A 19,127-nucleotide genomic window follows, 5' to 3' on the forward strand; every position below is an offset into this window, starting at 1 on the left:
TTAGGTTTTCTATTCTCTCTTATTTAAAGCATGTAGATGTAACATGTAAGAATCACTTTTTAATATATCAGTAAAATATTTTACAACATGGTATCAAGAGCTCCCGATTTTGGGGGATTCGCTTCCGCCTAAACCCTAGCCGCCTTGTAGCGGAGTTTTTTTTTACTGCAGTTTGCAGTTTGTTGTTGTTTTTGGGTGTTTGGGTCATTGTTGTTTTGTGTTGTAGCATATCGTGCTTCTTGTTTTTGTTCACTCATCTTTGAAACCCTAACCCATCTTGTTTCTTGGTTTGTTTTCTCTCGATTGTCCTTTCAATGGCTGAGATTATTAACGATCAACCACCTCCACCTCCACCTCCACCTCCCACAAATCCACCAGCCCCATTTAATGCTAAGGATTTTATCGTTCAAAAAGGTTATTGGCTTACCGGCAATGTTGCTACACATGTCCAGGATACTGAAAGCTTTGAAAAGAGGGGAACTGATCTTTCCTCCTTCAGTCTGAATGATGTGGAACGGTTGAAGTCTATGCTTGACTCCATGAGTAAGCCTTCTGGTTCTGGGTCTCTAGCAGTTACTGGTAAGAGTTTGTGTTCCCGATCTCTTACTGTTTGTGGTAATATTCCTAAGAATGCGTGGATTCTTGACTCTGGTGCTACTAATCATATGACATTTGATTCCACATTATTATGCTCTTATACCACACCTTCGAGTATTCCTTATATCACTGTTGCTGATGGCTCTCATGCTTGTGTTGTTGGCATTGGAAATATTGACTTGTAACCTCCATTCCAGTTGCAATCTGTGTTTCATGTTCCCACACTTTCCCACAATTTAATTTCCATCCATAAGCTTACCCGTGATCTGAATTGTAAAGTAATTTTTTCTATGTCCCATTGTGTTTTTCAGGACCTTACCACGGGGCAGACGATTGGAATTGCTAAGGAAAACGAAGGGTTATACTACTTCTCTGATGACCATCCAAAGGTGTTGTCCTCCTGTTTCCAGTCTCAGTCTTCCTCTTCAGCCTCACAAATTTGGCTTCAGCACAAGCGTCTCGGTCATCCTCCATTTTATATAATTAAGTCTATGTTTCCGTCGTTGTTCTTACACCATTCTGTTGAGTCTTTTAAGTGTGATGTTTGTCAGTTGGCAAAACACAATCGTGTATCTTTTCCTTCCAGTTTTAATAAAAGTGATGAACCTTTTGATTTGATTCATTCTGATGTTTGGGGACCTGCCCCTACCTCTAATATTTTTGGTGCAAAATGGTTTGTCTCATTTATTGATGATTGTACTCGGGTAACTTGGATTTTCTTGATGAATACTAAATCCGAAGTACCATAAATATTTATCCAATTTTATAATATGGTACAAACGCAATTTGGGAAAGGCATAAAAAGAATTCGTTCTGACAATGGTAAAGAATATGTCAATCATACCTTTTCCAACTTCACTAGTAAACATGGCATTCTCCATGAATTCACATGTGTTGACACCCCACAACAAAACGGTGTCGCAGAAAGAAAAAATCGTCATTTACTTGAAGTTGCTAGATCTCTCCTTTTTCAAATGTCTGTTCCTACCTCTTATTAGGGCGAGGCAATTCTTACTGCTGCCTATCTGATTAACCGAGTCCCATCTCAAGTGTTAGGTAATAAAAGTCCTGCCCAATTTATGCTTTCACGTTTTCCATCTGTTCCTATCTTACACACTCTTGAGTCTCACATTTTTGGTTGTGTTGCTTTTGTTCATGTTCACAAACAATATCGCAACAAATTGGATCCCCGTGCTGTTAGATGTATCTTTCTGGGTTATGCACCCAACAAAAGAGGGTACAAATGTTATCATCCTCCGAGTCGAAAATTCTTTGTCTCCAAAGATGTCACCTTTCATGAAAATGTGTCATATTTCACTCATTCTCAGTCTCAGGGGGAGAACATAAGTGACTTAGAGTCAGAGTCAGAGTCTGAGCCCGAGTGTTTGATCCTTGGTCCTAGCCTCCCTAGAACACCTATTAGTGTTCCCTCTCTTGAACCCGAGTTGTCACCTAGTTTGAGTTTGAGTCCTAGTTCAACACCTGAATCTGAGCTAGTAAGTGTTCCTGGTCCTTCAAGGCCTTCTGTTTTATAGGAATCAGCACCTCCAGCACCAACTCTAGTGTATCAGAGAAGAAGTAAACCTGACCTTCTCCAAAAACAAATTCAATCGCATGAACCAGAGCTAAGTACTGAAAATGATTCCTCTAGTGATGATTGTGCCATTTCTGATACTTGTGACACTAATCCCGTTGATTTACCCATTGCTTTGAGGAAGGATAAAAGATCTTGTCCCTCCCTATATCGACACCCTATCTCTCAATATGTCTCCACTAAACATCTTTCCACACAATATCAAAGTTTTATTGCAGCTGTTGATTCTGTGAAAATCCCATCATCTGTTGAAGAAGCATTGCAAAATAGAAATTGGGTCCAAGATATGGATGAGGAAATGAGAGCACTTGAAAAAAATGGTACTTAGGAGATTATTGAAAGGAAAAGAGACAAAAGTCCAGTTGGATGCTGATGGATCTATACTGTAAAGTACAAATCTGATGGTACACTTGATCGGTACAAAGCAAGACTAGTGGCAAAAGGTTATACTCAGACGTATGGTATTGATTATGAGGAGACATTTGCCCCAGTGGCAAAGATGAATATTGTTCGAATTTTACTATCTCTTGTTGCTTCATGTGGATGGGAATTGCAACAGTTTGATGTTAAAAATGCGTTCTTGCATGTAGACTTAGAGGAAGAAGTGTATATGGAGATTCCACCAGGTGTTGGCATAACAAATGGAGCTAACAAGGTGTGTAAATTGAAGAAAGCCTTATATGGACTAAAGCAATCCCCTCGGGCATGGTTGGGAAGATTCACAAAGGTAATGATGTGCTTGGGCTATAAGCAAAGTCAAGGAGACCACACTTTATTTTTTAAACATTCACAAGGAGGAAAATTGACTGTACTTCTTGTTTATGTTGATGATATTATTGTTACAGGAGATGATTTGATTGAGAGACATTTCCTAAAAGAGAAATTATCAGCAGAGTTTGAGATGAAAGACCTTGGGCAACTCAAGTATTTCTTGGGAATTGAGGTAGCCTACTCAAAGCAAGGCATCTTTATTTCTCAAAGGAAGTATGTGCTTGATCTTTTGCAGGAAACTGGCAAACTTGGATGCAAACCTGCAAGTGTTCCCATTGAACAAAATCACAGGATAAGCTTTGAGGAGGAAAGTGACAAAGTTGACAAGGGTCAATATCAGAGATTAGTGGGAAAATTGATTTACTTGGCACACACTAGACCAGATTTGGCATATGCAGTCAGTGTGGTGAGCCAATTCATGCATGATCCGAGGGTGAGACATTTGCAGGCTGTAGACCGCGTTCTACAATATCTTAAAGCAACTCCAGGGAGAGGACTTTTGTTTAAAAGAGGTGGAAATCTAACTATGGAGACTTACACTGATGCGGATTATGCCGGATCAGTGAGTGACAGAAGATCTACGTCAGGCTATTGTACTTTTCTGTGTGGTAACCTTGTAGCTTGGAAGAGTAAGAAGCAAAGTGTAGTTGCTCGATCAAGCGCCGAGGAAGAATTTAGAGTTATGGAACTAGGAATTTGTGAGCTATTATGGATGAAACAAATTCTAGAAGACTTGAAGATACAATGTGAAGGTCCTATGACATTGTTTTGTGACAATAAATCGGCTATTAGTATTGCTCATAATCTTGTTCAGCATGACAGGGCTAAACACATTGAGATTGACCTACATTTTATCAAAGAGAAGTTGGATAGTGGACTGATAACTACATCTTACGTTCCTTCCGGGCATCAGCTGGCAGATGTGTTAACAAAAGGCTTACCAACAGAAAGATTCAGGCAACTTACTTGCAAGCTGGGAATGATAGATATCCATTCACCAGCTTGAGGGGGAGTGTTGTAAATGTTAGATTGTAAATAGTAATTATTTTTATTAGTAATGAGGCCCATTAGTCAAAGCCCATTAGGTTTTCTATTCTCTCTTATTTAAAGCATGTAGATGTAACATGTAAGAATCACTTTTTAATATATCAGTAAAATATTTTACAACAGTTAGCATTGGTTTGTCCCTGACTTGTAAAATTGTACTGTTAAATGACTCATTAAGGCAGTTCATTAAAAAAGCACACTTAGGATAAAACCTGAAAGAATGCTTATACCATAACTTCGTAGGCACTCCCATTAGCCAAGTCAATGCTTTCTTGTCCAATTGCTCTAACTCAGTCATCTTCTTCTTCCAAGCTTGAAAGTCAGTTGCTTTGGCAGCAACCATCAAAAGATCCCTTATTGCAGCACCTCTACCAAATTTCTTTTTAAAATTGGCATAAAAATGTCTAAGACATATTCTATGCTCAATTTGTTCAAACATTTCCCCAAAGGCACTCACAAGTTCATGTATTTACACAACATTTTAATAATTACAAACCAAACATATTACAGGGTGTTAAATGAGTAAACCTTTTGTTGATCTGAAATAAATGCATATTTTCTTTCTTGACCAATATATTCAATAAGTAACTATATAAACCATCTCCAACTTTATTTTGTTTCTGTCTCCACAACATCAAAAGCCAAGGGATAATATTGATCATTTGGATCCCTAGCAATAGCCACTAACAATTGACCACCATACATTATTTTAAGATTGCACCCATATACTCCAATAAAAGGCCTACATCCCTTTTTAAAACCCTTCTTACATCCATCAAAACAAAAGTAGAACCTGGAAAATCTTGGTGGAATAGTTGGAAATGGTCTCTCAACATCAACTTTTATAGTATTTCCAGCATAATGTTTCTTTAGCTCTACTGCATAACTCCACAACATAGAATATTGTCTTTTGGCATCTTCTTCAATGATTTCATCAGCCGAACGCTTAGCTCTCCATGCCTTACCCATTATGATACCTACAAAATACACCATCCTCATCTCATACATTATCTTATACACTTTGACCTTCCCCATTATCTTCCTTTTTCCCACCACTAGATTCAAAACCCACTTGGAATTGGCTGGTTTTTTTATTTAAAGCCCTAGCACATGTATTTGTCCCCACCCATTTCTTTATTTGGTAGATGTGTTTATCTCCTACTTTACTACACAATTTAAAAAAACCCACATTTAGCCCTACACTCTACCCTAACCCTATAACTATCATTTTTAACAAACTTCATCTCTCTTCCATTAAGAATAAACCACTCCGTAATAACATCCTTGAATCCAGTTAATTAATTAAATTTCATACCTAACTTAAATTGGAAATCTTTGTTCATCAAATCTCCTCTAAACTTCTCATACTTGGAAAGCTTTCCAGTTCCACTATCATCAGGGTCTGACCTATCCAATTCTTTACTATCATAATCATCTTCTTGTCTTGAAATATTAGTGGGATTACTCTTTGAACTTGAACCCAATAGCTTTGCATGAACAAACAGATTGACCTTGGATGAGGATTTAGTGTTTTTCTTGTCTTTGTTAGCCCTTGCCTTTAATCTGAGTGATTTACCATTTATCTCAACCCTTCAAGCATGTGTTGGTTTTTCACTACAATTTTCACAAAACCTCCATCTCTTACAATTGTTCTTTCTTCTTCACTATCACGAAACCTAATGTTGTCCCCATCCATACTATTATCATCACTGCTACTATCATTACTTCCCTGGCTTAGATGACAAACATTAGGTGTAGAAACCTTGCTTACAGTGTGTTCAACATGGTGTTCAACCCATATATGACCATTACATTATTATCAAGGCAATGGGTGACAATTTCTTCAACTTGTTTGTCATCAACGAAGTGAAAATAACCTTCATCAAGTCCAGGAATTTTACTCCACAATCTAAATTCATCATAACCTCGATCCCTAACTAAGCTAACAAATTCAAAGTAACTCCACCTATTAGAATCTTGGCTATTTACAATGGTGTCATTCCCACCCCTGTAAAACATGAACTTGTCATGCACAAAGTTACCCTCGTGATGAAATGTGATATTGAATAGGCTCATTTTTGCAATTAAACACATAACCAAGGGTTAAAAAAATTATCCTACATAAAGTAAACTTATATAACTCATAAAAGTAACCCCTTGGTGAAAACCTTATTTTTTACAGATCCATTACAAAGAACAGAAAGAGACAACACATAGTTTGTTACTATCAACACAATGAGACCACTACAAAGTAAAGCAAAGAATAAAAAATATACATTTTTGAAAGCTTCAACGAGTCTTGAACGAAACGAAACGAAAATTGAGTTACGTGCAAACTATGAAAATGACGAATTGGCCTTCCACCTTGGACAAAATTAAACGATAATACAAATGGAACCAGGTTGCAATTTTGAAAATGAAGACGAAATGGGATTGAAGAGCATGCAACTTCAAATTAGGGTTTGAGTTCCAGGGGCGAAAATGGAAATGAAGAGGATTGACTCAAATTTTTGAAGAAAATTACTCACACCATTTAGTCTTAGTAATTAAGTGATTACTAAAGTTACTATGGATAAATGTCATGTGTGGTAAATTAAAATTAAAATTAAAAAAAAAGATAAAATATTACGGCATATACATGTCATGTCATAGATTATGTTGATTTGGTATAACGAATGACTAAAACAAGAGAAACTTAAAATGTTATAGATGTAATTTTAATTTTTTTATAGGAAAATTTCAAATTTCATCTATATGACAGGGAAAAACACCTATTAACCCTACAATATTTAAAATTTTATAAGTCTAAGAATAGTTTCAAACAAAAAACAATAATTAAGCATATTTAATGATTAAGCATATTCATACATGTTAGAGTAATATAATTATTATTTATTGACTTTTTTTATTAATATTTTTATGTACATTTTTCTATAAATATATTTCAACTTCTCTATAAATATTTTACAAAAGTCTCTAATTTTAGTGTTGTTAGTTTTTAAAAAAATCTTACTATAACTTTATTTTAGGCCTACACATTTATTAGATTGGGTGTCTTCATGGCCAATATTTGAGGATTTAACTTGACACACACAACCCCCCATCCCACTCTTTAAAAACATAAAATTAATTCTCAAATTTTCTGAAGTATATTGTATGCACCTATTTCACACCTCATACATTCGTAAGTGGATTCGTAAGTGGGTCACACCTTCATTTTGTCATAAATTAGTCTGAAGATGCATTTTTGTAATAAAATACGGAAATATATTTCGGTAATCACTCTTTAAGCAGTAAAATTTGACTTTATTTTTAAAGAAATACACTTGTGTAATAAGTATAGTAATGTAATAGATTATTTATAATATCATAATATAATATCATAATAAATTTGTTATCAATTAAACCACAATGTAATAAGATTATAATGTCATATACTATAATCAATTTTGAATTCATCATACTATCAAAATGGCAAATTACAAACTATAATACAATCCATAATATAAATACTACTAGATATATTTGACCCCCTGTTCATTCTCTGTCTTATGTACTTCAGTGTCGTTTGTGCCTTAGAGAGAATGACATCTATAGTGACCCTCCCAAAAGTGTCTTCTATAAAGTCTCACCTCTCTATAATCGCATGTGCAATGGCATTTATACGATAATATGCATGTAACACATCAACAACATGATATGCCTTAACTTGCACCTCCTTTAGTATTTCCTTATGAGTTGTCCTAGATGGATCTTCGTGAGCATCTGGTGTCATGTAAGGATGTTACACTCTGAAATATAATTGGATGTAGTTGAATACACTACTCCATTCCAAGGAGCTTCCACACTTTATGCTTCGTATGGTACTAGAGGATTATATAAATCAATATACATCGCATATACATCTTTGTGGATCATAGTGGGAGGAGAAGACACTGATGGGTCTCTTGGAACAACCTGTGGATGTAAGGGCAAACTGTCATACAACATACGATCATAGGTTTCGATGATGACAAATGACCACCATGGATGAATCGGCATTATCGATTCCACCTCTACAAAACAAATGCAACATATCACCTATCATATCCTTTTCTATGCTCATCTAAATTGTTATATTTCATACAACATATGTGGATAAAATGTGATAATGACAAAATGCATGAAAACCACAAAAATATGAATTTTTGCAGATTTGCAGGGTTTGAGTCGACCACAGGGTCGGCGCATAACATAGTGCATTTCCCACGGGTCAGCGCATAACATAGTGCATTTCCCACGGGTCAGCGCACAAAAGGCTTGAGTCGACTGCAGGGGTCAGCGCATGAACCACGGGTCAGCGCACGCCGACCTATGGTCGACGCATACTGTTGTACTTTTCAGACTGTCCAAAACTGCAGGCTATGAGTCGACGCATAGACCTGCTATGGTCGACCGCTCGTGCGCAAATTCAGTTTTTAAGTATTTCCCACTCTGTTTGAAAAGCTGTTAAGTGGGTTGGTTGGTTTGTTACTATAAATAGAAGTTTAGTTACTTGTATCAACCAACATTTTTTGATAATTTGATTCAAGTGTTCAAAGAACAAGAAAAAGTGAAATAGGTGTCCAAGATTCTTTATCTTCATCTTCAACATCTCACAACACATCAACTACACACAACCATTTTTGAAGTGCTTTGTGATTGGTTAAAGGTGATAACGTTCGAAGCCGAGATTGGGGAATCCGGTTCGGGTTGAAGCTTGCGACAGGTTTTTTCTTGACTAAAACCTTTAGGGTTTTGTCCTCCAAGACTGGTTTGATTTTGGGGGTTTTGGGACGAATTCTTCATCAATTTTCAGCTGAGCGAAGGTGATTGAGAAGAGGAAGTCTTCATCAATCTAGTAGCGGATTCAGTGATATTTAAGGGAAGATTTCGGGTTCGATTTGTTGTAGTTGAGATCAGTCGGGCCGAGGGTTTGAATAACTGAGGGTTATTCAACAAAGGGGCTGGAATCGGAGGTCTATCAACAACAATCGAAGGACTTGATTCACCTTGAATCAAGGAACAAGGAGTGGAAGCAACATTCAACGTCTTGAGAGTTCTGTTGTATATTTGCTTTGCAATCCTTGTATAAACGGTTAAACTCAACAGGTGATATCTATTAAAGCAATCTCAATTCTAGTTTTAGAATTGAGGGCAGACGTACCCCGAAGCAAGGACGAAGGGGGAACTGCCTCATCAAATCTTTGTCTTCTCTATTTTTTTCAGCATATTTGTTTTGGCTTTAAAATAAGTGATTTTTGTATAAGCACTTTATCAAACCTTGATATTAATTGAGTAAGAAGTTAAAACTCTGTTTTTTGAATCCAAAGTACAATAAGAAGTTATACTAGACTAATTGGAATCACTTACTCAACATAAATATCACTTGGAGTGTTTTCGCACACCAAGTGTTTGATAATTTGCCTAAACCAAAATTATCTTAGTTGTGTATCTAGTTTGGTTTGCTCTTTGAATCATTGGAACTAGGAATCCTAGTAAGTGAAACAAATCATTGATAGTGTGACTAGTGTAGTGATTCGTATTCTACGTTATCTCTAATCCATAGGCTTGACGCATATCCGGTTTTCCAATAACAGTTCGTTTTAGACTATATTTTCCTCGGCCGCTTCCGCACTTAAAACAAATTTTCTAAACCAATTTTTAATTGGTAGCGCCGACTCAAATTTTAATTGGGATCTATTCAACCCCCCCCCCCCTTCTAGATCCGTGCCATAGTCTAACAAGTGGTATCAGGAGCTCCGGTTCACTCCGTGCTTCAAAATATAACTTTGATAGAAAATGGCTAACGAACCTAAAGGGGCTTATAATAGAGCTCCCGTTTTCAATGGTGAAAATTATAGTTATTGGAAAGACTGTATGCGGGTGCACATAAATTCCATAGATAGAAAAATATGGAACGTTATTCTCAATGGTCCAATTGAAATAACCATGACCAATGAGAATGATGAATTAATGCCAAAGCCCGAAGCACAATGGACTGATGATGATGAAAAGAAATACAATTATGATTGGAAAGCCAAAAATATCCTAATCTCCTCATTAGGTGTAGATGAATACTATCGTGTATCCCATTGTCCTACTGCTAAGGCCATGTGGGATTCACTACAAATCGCCCATGAGGGGACGAACGATGTTAAGTTGGCAAGAATCAACACACTAACACAAGAGTTTGATCTCTTTTTCATGGAGCAAGGGGAAACCATTGCTGACATGCAAAAGAGATTTACTCATCTCATCAATCGATTACATTCATTAGGTAGGCCGGTTTCCAATGATGTTGCTACTAATAAGATCTTGAGATGTCTTAACAGGGAATGGCAGCCGAAAATGACCGCCATCAAAGAAGCAAATGATCTCACCGTATTAGACTTGACAACATTATTTGGCAAACTACAAGAGCACGAACAAGTACTCTTGAGCCTAGAACAACACGAAAAGAAAGAAAAGAAGGACAAAACAAAGGTGAGTGAAAACAAATCAATAGCTCTTAAGACTTCCTTCTCGAAGTCTCAAGCAAAAGAGCAAAGTGATTATTCCTCGAGCGACGAAGAAGAAGAGGACAAGAGCGAAGATATGGGGTTGTTCGTTAAACGTTACAATCGTTACGTGAGAAAGAACGACATCCAACATTCCGAGAAGAACTTGGTAAACTTCCGGAAACAATCGAGGTACTCTAAAGATGATGACTCAAAAGGTAAAAAGACTAGAGGGTCGTGCTACACTTGTGGGAAGCCCGGTCATTACAAACCGGACTGTCCGATGAACAAGAAGACAAAGGAAAAAGAATCATACAAATCACACAAGAAATCATCAAAGCCAAGGAGAGCATACATAGCTTGGGAAAGTGATAGCGACTCCTCCGATGATGAAAGTTCTAGTGATGAAGATGAAGCTGCAAACCTATGCCTCTCTGCTCATCAAAAGAACAAAAAGAAACAGGTACGACATGTTAAATATGAAAAATCCTCTAGTATGCCTCATCATGAATTACAAGTTGCATTTGATACTTTACACCGTGAAGCTAAAGAGGACTTTAAAAGGCTTGCCTCAAATAACCAAATTTTTATCCATTTGGAACAAAAAATTCAAGAATCCGAAAGGAAACTTGAGGCACTTAAAGCTTCTATGGTAGAAAGCACAAAAGCAGGTTGTGAGGACCTTAGAAATAGAATAATCAACTTTGGGTGTGATACTTGTTATATTTGGCAAGGTGAAGTAAGAAACCTAAAGGCCAAACTTGACAAGGCTCTTAAGCCCAAGATTACCTTTGCAATCGATAAATCAAACTTTCGAAAAAGTATGGTTAATCCATATCAAAAATATAAATATGTTATAAAAGATGAAGATAGCAAAGGCAATCAAAATGTAAATTTCTCTTGTCTGTATTATTGCAAGAAAGGCCACTCCATTGCTAAATGCAGGTTTAGGAGATTCTTAGTTCCTAAAGGCATTTATCAATGACTGCCCAAATACAACCATTTCGTTACTCACCATTCAGGACCCAATAAGCCATTGGGTACCTTCTCGTGTTAATTGCATTTCCATAGGTACAATGCCTCGAGACCACCGAGAGAAGATGGGTTCTCGACAGTGGATGCTCAAGGCACATGTCAGGAGACATATCACTCTTCATTGACTTCGTGAATAAGAAGAAAGGATATGTAATCTATGGTGACAACAACCGTGGAGCAATACTAGGTAAAGGTAGTGTAGGTAACCCTTCTTCCACTACTATTTCTGATGTATTGCTTGTCGAAGGTCTTAAACACAATCTACTTAGCATCAGTCAATTATGTGACAAAGGATACAATGTATCGTTTTCAAAAGATTGTTGCAAAATTGTACATAATGATGATAAGAAGAGTATGTTTAATGGCATGCGAGTGAATAATGTCTATATGTTAGACTTGAACGAAGTATCGTTAACAAGTGACAAATGCCTTGTAACAGTGAGTGAAGATTCATGGTTATGGCATAGGCGTTTAGCACATGTTAACTTTGACTTACTAAACAAAGTAGTCTCAAAAGATCTAGTCCTAGGTCTCCCCAAAATAAAGTTCACCAAGGATCACCTTTGTGATGCTTGTCAAAAAGGGAAGCAAACGAGGATCTCATTTAAATCCAAAAATATCGTTTCAACAACGAGACCTCTCGAACTTCTTCATATGGACTTATTTGGGCCGTCTAGGATTAAAAGTCTAGGAGGAAATTATTACGGTTTCGTAATAGTGGACGATTTTTCTAGATTTTGTTGGACTATCTTTTTAGTAAGCAAGAGCGATACGTTTTCCGCCTTTGAAAGATTTGCTAAGCTTTCCCAAAATAAATTAAATACAAACATTGTTTCAATTAGAAGCGACCATGGGGGTGAGTTCGAAAACCACTCATTTGAAGAATATTGCGGTAACCATGGTATCGATCATAACTTCTCCGCTCCACGTACTCCTCAACAAAATGGGGTTGTGGAGCGTAAAAATTGAATTTTGGAAGAATTAGGAAGAACAATGATTAACGAAAGTGGTTTACCGAAATATTTTTGGGCCGACGCCATTAGTACGGCGTGTTATGTTTTGAATAGGGTGCTCATTCGCCCCATTCTAAATAAAACACCGTATGAGCTTTTAAAAGGGCGAAAGCCAAATGTTTCTCACTTACATGTCTTCGGTTTGATCGCGACTTTATGAGTCGAATTGGGGTACTAACTGCAAGTGCACAGTTCTATCGCGTAGTTTTAAAAGATATCGATCCCACAGGGACTTATGAATCGATATACCGTTTTCTAAGGTTACTTCGTAAAGCTAAGGAGGATGATATTTTGATTGTTTCGGGGGAAAAGTTAAAACTAAAACTAGATCTAAATTAAATATCAATTAAGCGGATATCGGTATGTAGTTTGTCGTAATTAGGGAATCAAATCTTCGTTGGTTTCTTGGTTTTAAAATAAATCTTTTCAGTAGATACTATTGATTAAAAATCTTTTCTCAAACTCTCGCTCTGTTGAATAGACTATGACTTTATATTAACGTAGCTGTCACTTATTAGTTAAGTCCAAAATCACTTTTTGAAAATAATAGAATCCATAGAAACTCTTTTTAAGAAAATACTAATCGTTTAAACACCCTCGTCTCAAACTCTCGCTCTGTTGACTTAGATTATATAATTAAATTCAAATGCTTAACTCTCGTCCTCACATTTAACTTTTAAAAATACTTTTTGAAAAAGATTAGAATTTAATTAACTCTAAAAATTGCTTTCGCCCTGATCTAGAATTAATGTCCAATTTACACTGTCCAGTTAAAAACCCAAACTCTCGTTCTATTGATTTTAACTTCTTTAGTCTTTTACTTTCGTACAAAAACCTTGGTATTAAACCTGTAAATTGAGACCATAAAAAGAGTGATTTTATTTTTAAGCGTAATTAAATCAACTTAGTTTTGATTCCTTCGTTCCGCTTACTTTACATACCGATACCTAAATAAATTAGCCAGACATGGTAAACAGATCTAAAAAATCATCATGCTTAAGTAGAAACATCTCAGGCAAATAATGCAAATAAACAATAAAGCAGGGCATATATAAATTCAAACAGTAATTAAAGAACCTGAGTAATTAATAGCAGTCTTGAACACTCCACCACAGACCGGTTGGATTTGTTCTTGAATTCTTCAATCGGACAGGAAAATAAAAGTGAAGGAAAAAAAACCTAGGGTCTAACGTAAGGTTAGATCCGGTAAAAGATACACAATAGTTTCCGGTGTAGAAACTATTGCGTGAAAAATTAATTAAGTGCTGAAAGATTGACTGAAAAAGAAAATAGAAATTGCAAAGAAAAGTAAAAACTATAAAAAATAATGCTGTAAAGTATGCTTGCACGGCTGGAATAGAAAAAGCACGAAGAAGAGAGAGAGAGGCCGCAGGGTTTGAAGGAAGTGACTATTTATACTAGTCTACTTGTAACGGTTTCCAAAACTCTTTCCGTAAAAGTGATCTTCACGTTTCCCAGGTCAAGCGTAACAATAGGCTTCAACGTGCCTCTGTTGCGCTTCTGAAGCCAAAAATATAGGAGAATGGTGTGACGTCCGTCACACCATGTGTTACGCTCGTAACACAAGGCAACAGGGTGTGACGCTCGTCACACCATGTGTGGCGCTCGTCACAGGCTCAACGCTAGTACTTTTGGGCTGGGCTTTGGTTTGGTGAAATTGCTTCTCTTCATTTCTTTTTGCACCTCTTTTTCTTCCTTTTTCACTTGTGCTTCAAATAAGCTACCTGAGATAAATAAGAGGAAAAATACCCAGTAATATCGAATAAAATGAAATAAATCGAAACAAATAATAATACAATTTAATTAAATCGAGTCCAAAAATGTGATATTATTTCATGTTATCAAACTCCCCCATACTTAGACCTTTGCTTGTCCTCAAGCAAGATAAAGTATAGAAATCGTTTTAAAAATTTGGCCAAATGAAATTTCAAAACACACATCAATTCGTATAGGTTGCAGGTAAACCCTGTTTAGAAATAACCTGAGTCTAATCTTGACATCAAGAACTACCGTTACAACATCTGATAACTTTACCTCATGCAAATCAGTTTGAGTCATGCTATTATAACCAGCCTAGTTCTTTTACTCTTATTTCACCCGTTTTCATTCTAGCGAAATCACATTAAGCCCTTTATCGTTTTGCGCACATAGTGGAGTGACCGGTTAGTGATTCTGATCCCCTTTTTAGCTTGAAGCTCTGGTACATAAGTCGGATAACTTTGTTTTTTCGGTCCATTGCAAATTGCGGGGGATCGGACCGTAGTCCGCCCTACCAAGTTCAGCACCAGATACCTGCTGAACCAACTCATAATGGATCTTTCGTATTATGCTTTCATATGATATGCAGCCTTTAGATTAAATGATCTGGTAAGGATCACCTAACTTAGTTAGTGCATTTCCTGATATATATTTTTTTATTTTGGGAATCATTCACTTATATTCATCGGCCCTCCACGTAGTTTGCTATTAAGATGGTGTTGACTTCTTGTATAAACTACTCGGGGTTACTATAAAGTTAAAAGTCCAGGGACTTGTATAACAGGTACCTTTCTGATCTAACATGTTGAGGTTTGTTTAGAGCGTTGGTATGGTAATAATTTTGTCTTGATTTCACTCAAGTTTGATAAAATAAGCAACCTTTATATTTACTGAGTGTGTTGAATTTTTGTTATGGCTCATGAAAATTTGAGGGAATAGATAATAGAAATTTTCTCACACTAGGGACTTAATTTAGAATAAATATATACTATAATTTTTTTTTTGTTTATAAGAAAAGGGTATAACAATGAAAAGGGAAAGATAACATACTTGAAAAGGGGAGATTTAAAGAACAATGTTTTCCCCCCCACACTTAAATGAAACATTGTCCCCAATGTTTCAGAGAAAACAAAAGAAATACAAAAAGAAAAAGAAACTAGAGTCAATGTTGCCTCGCATGCTATTCTACTTTCATAATATATGTATATCTTTAATAAGTCATGTAGGTGGCAACAGTAGAGAGCATTATTGATAGATATTTGCATAAGTCATAATAAAGTAAAATAAATCAATAGCTTCATAAAATAATCATAATGTAACATTGGAAGGTAAAAGCAAACATGCGAAAGAAAAAAACAAATACTAAAACAATTTGAAACGAAATTAATGAATAACCTAAACTAAAACTAAGTAACTAAGAAAAACAACTTCTATCCATCTGCATGATCTCTGGCTGGAGGAGCAAAGGAGTTAACACGGTTTAGCAACTCGTGGAACTGATTTGTCATACTGTTCATATATCCCAGAAATTCTTGTCCCATGTTAGCTAACTCTTCTCTGAGGGCGTCCTGTTCTGACATCAAAGCCTGAATGGTGGTGTTATAATTAGCTCCGGGCACATGATGTCTAAGATCGGGTATTGCCGATTCTTCAGTCGGGACAGGTTGAGGAGGAGGATCAATATCATAATAGCCAGATGGTGTCTGAGGGTCAGATTCAGCATAAGGGATCTAGTCGTCACAAATCTCATAGTCCTGGATGGATTCAGTAGATCTAGCAGGAGAGGGTGTTGCGTTCAGATTGTAGAGCCAGTTATTGCGGTTATGAACACTAGTCCTTGGATTAGGCAGGGTGAATAGGCAAAGAACTTGGTTGTTAATTATAAGCTCAAACTCTTCAGACCCTAGGTTTGCTATAAACATAGTGTTGAAGAGGAAGGGTATACTCATAGTCGCAATGCCACAGAAAGGGCTTAAGTCAAGCATAGGCTGACGTAATCCGATAGCATTACCAATCATGGTTATCAATCCGCCTATTTGAATTGGTGCTCGTTCATCTTGGATAAGGTGGTCAAAATTTTCCAACATAAAAGTGGCACCGTTTACTGGACGGTTCTGGGAAGCACAAAATATGATGAAGAGTTCATCACGTGAAACTAAGGTACTGTTTGACTTCTTCCCAAATAAGGTGTGGGTCAGGATCTTATGGAAATAACGAAAGGCCGGATTATGTATGTTTCCAGAGAGAAACTCATGTTCCTCAGTGTCATACGGTGAACTGACTTTGGTGTGTTTTGCTTTGGAAAGCAAATGTCGCGGTTAGCAAGAGTCGCCACCGACTTTTCTTTTATCCAATAAGGAAAGGTGGAAAAGAACAGGAAAGACCTTAATTAGATTTTGGGTTCGGGAGGTACATTATACAAAGGGAAGGTGTTAGCACCCTTTGTATCCATGGGCTCTTAATTGCTTGATCACTTATGTTTGTCTGGAAAAAGTGGTTGTGAATTGTTTAGAAAATGTTTTGAAAAGAGAATTTAACTTTGTAATGATTCTCGTATGAATGTATACAAAGTGGTTATCTCGTTTAGTTTTAAAAGTTGTTTAGAAAAATATAACTCGGTAACGATTCTAGTATGAATGTATACCAAGTGGTGATTTTCTAAAAGATGTTTTGAAAGGTGTGGGGTGTGAAAAATATTTTAGGTTGTGATTCAGCAATTAAGAGTTATACCCACCTAAGGTCTTTATGGGCATTTCCTATCCTTATGAGGGTAAAACTGTCCTTACTATTGAGAAGTGGGTAGTTTTATCCTTTGGATGTAAAAGGGTCATCGTAGGGTCATCGATTGGTCATTGAAGGCAACATTTGTAAGGATACCTTAGCATTCGAAGGGACGATCATCATTTAACCGTAGGCTACACCGAAGGGTCATCGAGGGACAAAATCATATATTCGAAGGCAACATCCGAGGGACTATGATTTATTTTATAGGGACATGATGATTTAACCGGAGGGTCTTTGCTAGGTGTATCCCCACATTCGCGGGACATGACCGTAATACCGTAATACCGTAAGGCAACAAAGAGAGGTCCAAGATCACATATTCAAAGGCAATATTTTATAATCAATTAGGTAATTAGGATGAATCTCCACATTAAAATCAACTAAGTAATTTGGATGAATCTCCACATTAAAATCAATTAAATAATTAGGATGAATCTTCCCAAGGGTATCCCACAAATAAAGTGGAATACCTAGCAAGCTACCTTTTCCGGGAGTATGTGAACCCTTACAAAATTCAGCAAACAGGTCAGAATACCAAACGGGGTGCAATCAAGGGTTGCACCAAAAAAATCACAACAGTAATAGTGTCAGGTATACAATGTATGATTACAACAAAACATGTCAGATAAGCAGAAAACAGAACGGAAAAATCAGCGACTGTCACGTTCGCTGCTGCCTCGCCTAGCGAGGGCTTAGCGAACATTCGCTCGCTACATGTTCGCTTAGCGATGTGCTAGCGAACGGCTGCGGGTTTTGAATTTCAGAACAGTACGATTTCAGCAAGCTATAACCCTATGACATCCAATACAGAAATTACATGATTAAGCATTCAAGATATTCAGGCATACTTAAATTCACATGCAAAACCTCAAATATATTTATGAATTCAATTATGATATCACATGTAGATTAAGAACATAAAGCGATAATAGTAATGCAAACCTGTTTGCAATTGAATTGCAACCTTGAAATGGCAAGTCGGATTGAGTTGGGCGGAGGTAACCTTGATGCAAATGAGTTTCCTTCAGGGTTTCCTTTAGGGTTGCTCTGAATTCTCTGGGTTAGCCTCCAGGGTTTGCTGTGCTTTCTCTCTCTCTCTCTTTTTCGTTCCGTTTTCGTCCCCCCTTTCTGAATGAAGTCCTCGGTATTTATAATAGTTTTTGTGACCTAATGGGCTCAGAATGAAGCCCAGAATTTTCTGGTATTCGTAAGCTTCGCTAGGCGAGTGGCATAGCGAAGGGTTCGCTAGGCGAAGGATTTGCTCGCCTAGCGAGCATGCCAGTTTGGGCCATTTTCTGGATTTGGCCATCTGTGAGCTGGGTCTTTGTTCCTTTAAGGTCAATGCCTTGAGTAATGAGTTGGAGTGCCTTAAAAATGCCTTATAATGTTAACGGGCAAATTTTGGGGTATGACAGCTGCCCCTGTTCAATATTCTTGAACCGAGAGAGTTAGAATGGTATGTACGCCATTCGTGGTCTGGAGGTGGAAGATTATTGAACATTAGAATGCCCCAAAAATTTGCACTTGTTAATCAGAAGTTATTCCTGATGGAGATGGGCTTAAAGATGCCATCCAGGAAGTTTGATGATGAGAGCTTCAGATTGCGTCGTACGTCAGACCAATTTGAAGACATGGGTGCCACACCGGGTCGTACGCTAGACCGTATAATGAGTCATCCATTATGCTGTCGACTTCGCTGGGGAGTTAGAGTGTGTTATACGCTGCTGGGGATAAGGGATCAGAATGGATCATACGCTAGACCGTATCTGAATAGTAGAGTGAGTTGTTCATTAGGCGGGTGACTTCACTGGGGATGAAAGATCGGAATGGATCATACACTAGATCGTATCTGAGTTGCAGAATAACCCGTCCGTTAGGCTGTTTCTGATGACGAAAGGGGTAGTCATATGCTAGACTACACTTCAGAAATGTACCGTACGCTAGGTAGCATCTGAGGGAATGAACATCCAAACGGGTCGTACGCTAGAC

The sequence above is a fragment of the Lathyrus oleraceus genome, chromosome 4, assembly GCF_024323335.1.
Source record: "Lathyrus oleraceus cultivar Zhongwan6 chromosome 4, CAAS_Psat_ZW6_1.0, whole genome shotgun sequence".
Lineage (NCBI taxonomy): Eukaryota > Viridiplantae > Streptophyta > Magnoliopsida > Fabales > Fabaceae > Lathyrus > Lathyrus oleraceus.